The 4,895-nt window shown below is 42.7% G+C and overlaps 1 non-coding gene across 1 annotated transcript; it reads right to left on the bottom strand.

The window, feature by feature from the left end:
* Positions 1-2,036: 2,036 nt before the first annotated feature.
* On the bottom strand, positions 2,037-2,110 carry Trnas-uga. Its single transcript has one exon. It is a non-coding gene; the product is annotated as a tRNA-Ser (tRNA).
* Positions 2,111-4,895: the final 2,785 nt, after the last annotated feature.

Below are 4,895 nucleotides of genomic sequence, written 5' to 3'. Positions count from 1 at the left end.
AAGGCAAAGGTTCGAGTCTCGGTCCGGTACACAGTTTTAATCTGTCAGGAAGTTGCATGCCTTTAAATAGTTATTACATGTAACAGATAAAATCTTAAGAACCTTCTGCTTTGGAAAGTTTGCTCTCATCCAATCATTCCTCCCTCTCTCTCTCTCTCTCTCTCTCTCTCTCTCTCTCTCTCTCCCTCTCTCTCTCTTTTTCTCTTTTCTTTCTGTCCCTCCGCCTCCAGCATTTCATTCCTATCTCTCAATCCCAACCACATTTGTTATTTCTGTATAATTTTACAACTGTTGGTAACATAAGTATTGCACTTAGAGTTTGCAAGATGTCGCCTGATTACATAAACGAGTATGAAATTTAAGCTACATAATCTTGACAGAATCGGATTTTTTACCACTAGAAATAATTATTCCAACGCATGTTGTGTCTAAACCTAATAGTTTCCAGACGCAATCTTTGTTTTCAAAACATGACAGTAACGCGCGATGTGATACGGCAGTGACAGTAATCTGTGACGACTGGAAGTATTCTATTTTACTTGTTTTACGTTTAGTTTTTAGTCAAAAAGGAAAACGCAAAACCATGTTCTGAAACGGTGTTTTGTTTCTCCAGTAGACAGTGCCACAAGTTCCCCCAAAATCGTAACACAACACCCACGTATGTCATACTAACAAATGTAAATCCACCTGATGATAGAGGTTTGAACCTTCTAAACGCGTCTTGGTGACAAATAGACAGTTGTAGTATAACACAAAATACCTTCAAGGGCTGCTAAACGTTCTACGAAAACACCACGATGCTCTTTCTATAATAAGAGTTTCCACGTTATAATTTTTCGAAATGATAGCGGGACTTTATGGACAGCCTGTACACAAACGTCTGTACGACATCCACTTGTTCCTTTTGCAATATGTTTCCAAATAAGCGTCTCAAAAACACATTGTTCACTCAACATTTACGACCATTGAGTTCCCGTTTCAAAACACTCTGCGGTCTGTACAATTTTGACCCTAAAGTTTGGAGACACCCTAACGTCTAACCCAAAAGATCAAATACCTCCCAGCTTCCCAGGGAAAACTATAAACGCGGGAAGGAACTTATCAGGCAGTGATTACTAATCACATCAGAGAGACACACCTAGAACAAACGCCACCTTTGAACGTTGTGAGGCAAGATATAGGACGCAATTACGATAAGGATGTTTATGGCAAGAAATACAGTTGATGTGCAAGTAATTCCAAACATGTAGATAAGGAGGATGCGTGTTATGAAGATAATGCCCAATGAGAAGTTATGAAACAAACAATCAGGAACATGAAATGCAGTTTTGAAGTAAATTCGCTGTGAATTCGTAGGGACTGCAGTGCTAATTAATCGGTTACAGCGTATACGCGAGATACTCTAAATTTTTGTGTCTCGGTTGCATAAATGCTTTTCGCTATACCCCTTTACAAACATGAGCACTTCAGAAGATAACGCTAGACCAGTGGCAGATGTGGTTAGGACAAAAAAAGTGGAGCACAGGAGAGAAGAAGGAAGAGGGAGGGGAGGGGGGGGGGGGGGGGGAAGCAACGAAGTGAAACTTCATGGGCTGAAACAGTCTGTGATGATATTTCAGGGACTGCAAAATAGTCAGATTCACAAATACCTTGGCAATACGAACCCACTTACCTGTACGGCTGCGCACCCTCTGTCCTGACCTGGACGCATACACTGATTCAGTTGACGAGGCTGTCATAAGGCCGTAATATCTTCTCTTGAGCCAAGCTGCCCCACAACTTTTTGGTCAGCCTCTGATATCCTGAATACTTGCATTGGAACGGAGTTGATGTTCAAGATAGATCCACACGTGTTCTATCAGGGACAGATCTGCGAATCTTTGGCCCACAGCAGTACCTCAGGGACACGCAGACAGTTCAAAGAGGCACGTGCCATATGTAGCCGAGCGTTGTGCTGTTGGAAAATAACAATGAAATGAACACCCTTAGCTGCTTACAGGCGTTGACATACGTCAACGGGGACAGATGAAAAAGAGTACCCCGACCGGGACTCGAACCCGGGATCTCCTGCTTTCATGGCAGACGCTCTTTCCATCTGAGCCACCGAGGACACAGAGGATAGCGCGACTGCAGGGATTTATCTCTGGCACGCCTTCCGCGAAACACACATTCTCAACGTATTGTGCTGCACTACATTCGTAGTGCCCTCGCCCATTATACTCATTACTCGCGGCACGTTGCCGATTCCCGTAAGAGTTCGGGCACAGTTCGTGCATCCGCACAGAAGAAGAAGATGGTCAAGTGACCGGTGAGCCTTAACTATATATGTACTAAGATGGTATCTGTTCTTTCGGACATGACCATGATAGGGTACTTCGACGACCAATCCACCTGTCATGAAATATGCTATTCAATACCGCTTCAACCGCACGCGAGCTATGTGCTGGGCGTCCATCATATTGGAAGTACATCGCCATTCTGTCATACAGTGAAACACCTTGTAGTAACTTCGGTACAACATTATGTAGGAAATCAGCATACATTGCACCACTTAGATTGCCATCGATAAAATGGGGGCCAATTATCCTTCCCCCCATAATGCCGCACCAAACATTAACCCGCCAAGGTCGCTGATGTTCCACTCGTTGCAGCCATCGTCGATTTTCCGTTGCCCAATAGTATATATTATGCCGGTTTACGTTACCGCTGTTGGTGAATGACGCTAAGTCGCTAAATAGAACGCGTGCAAAAAATGTGTCATCGACCAGTAATTTCTCTTGTGTCCAATGGCAGAACTGTACACGACGTTCAAAGTCGTCGCCATGCAATTCCTGGTGCATAGAAATATGGTACGGGTGCAATCGATGCTGATGTAGCATTCTCAACACCGACATTTTTGAGATTCCCTATTCTCGCGCAATTTGTCCGCTACTGATGTGCGGATTAGCCACGACAGCAGCTAAAACACCTACTTGGGCATCATAATTTGTTGCAGGTCGTGGTTGACGTCTCACATGTGGCAGAACACTTCCTGTTTCCTTAAATAACATAACTATCCGGTGAACGGTCCGGACACTTGGATGATGTCGTCCAGGATACCGAGCAGCATACATTGCACGCGCCCGTTGGGTATTTTGATCACAATAGCCATACATCAACACGGTATCGACCTTTTCCGCAATTGGTAAACGGTATCACGAAGCAAATACCGTCCGCACTGGCGGAATGTTACGTGATACCACTTACGTATATGTTTGTGACTATTACAGCGCATTCCATCACAAAGCGAAAAAAGTGGTCCAACTAAAGCATTCACAATTCTTTACGTACTACACGAATTTGTAATCAAAAATGGGGATTACTATTTTAAAAAACGCAGTTGATATCCGTTTGACATATTGCAGCGCCATCTGGCGGGCCAACCATAGCACCATCTGGTTTCCCCCTTCAAGCTAGACAAGTTTTGTTATTTATAGTTTTTTCGTTCGACGCTTATTTCGTGAGATATTTGGCCCGGTCACTATCAATGGACCACCCGGTATACGAGGCAGGAGAGTTTAGCGGGCAAAAGGCGAGCGAATGAACACAGAAAAGTTTCCTTACAGGCTCATTCTAATTGGAAGAAATTTAACAGCGTTGAATAGAAACTTTCGAGAAAAGTAGCTCAATCAAATCGCTTACGGCTGGCAAAGATTGCAGACAAACAGTTGAGGGGTTTAGTCCAGAGAATGGTATCGCACACACACTAAATTTGGGTAAAGTAAGGTTTTAACAGTAACTGCATATGTCAAAATACGTTTTTACTTAATCAAGTTTTTGAGTTCTCTTCCATATACTCGAGGCAGTTAATTACACTTCTTATACTTTTCAACATAAACATGATTTTAACAGTGTAAGTTAGTGCTTTAAATGGATAATTTCAAAATTAAACTTTGGGAGCTTGTAAGATGCAAAGAATATACGCAATATTTGATTTCTTCAGTAGTTTCATTGCGATCTACACTGTCTGATGCTGCCAGACCATCACAAAATGATTGGATGGAAGATCTCATGCACTAGACATCTCTTAGTGTTGTAATCTTCCTTCCTCCAAGGAACAATTATGTTAGCTGCATGGGTGTTGTAACATAAGGAGATACAGTTGCAAAATCTCTTCGATATTTAGATCTTGAATAATTCAACTTTTTAAGGATTCCGTATCTCAGTTGGAACCCTAATATGATCACTCTATTGTCCGTTGTCTGTCCGTCATCTTAAGACGCCTTTTTCTCACGATCGGGATGAGGTATCAAGTTGATGTCAAATACTAAGGTCTTCGGTCCCATGACGGAGTAAAAAATGTAAGCTTCTAAATTAATGCAAACAAAAGATACGCCCATCTGTACTACTTATTTTGGCACTCGCAAACTCGCTCATCGAAACCTACACATGGACTGCCTGTATACGTAATGAAGTCTGTACGGAACCTCCAGAGCGGAGCCTGCCCGCACTTGTTCGGTTTTTCCTCTACTCCTGCAGCCTTGATGTCTTATTTATGTAGAATAATGACAGACATTTCCTACAAGAGTGTTCCACCATTTTAGTTTCTTACCTAGTTAGTTAGCCAGTTTTCAGTAGCAACTACTAATTACTAAAGATAAGTTGGGGGATCATAAAAAATTTTGCTAGTTAAAAGAATCAATACGTCTAGACACACCACTTTTCATTTATAAAAACACACTATGTGATCAAAAGTATCCGGACACCTGGCTGAAAATGACTTACAAGTTCGCGGCGCCCTCCATCGGTAATGCTGGAATTCAAGATGGTGTTGGCCCACCCTTAGCCTTGATGACAGCTTCCACTCTCGCAGGCATGCGTTCAATGAGGTGCTGGAAGGTTTCTTGGGCAATGGC

Source organism: Schistocerca americana, chromosome 9, assembly GCF_021461395.2.
Source record: "Schistocerca americana isolate TAMUIC-IGC-003095 chromosome 9, iqSchAmer2.1, whole genome shotgun sequence".
Lineage (NCBI taxonomy): Eukaryota > Metazoa > Arthropoda > Insecta > Orthoptera > Acrididae > Schistocerca > Schistocerca americana.
The sequence above is the reverse complement of the archived record's forward strand: the minus strand, read 5'-3'. Positions and strand labels throughout refer to the sequence as shown.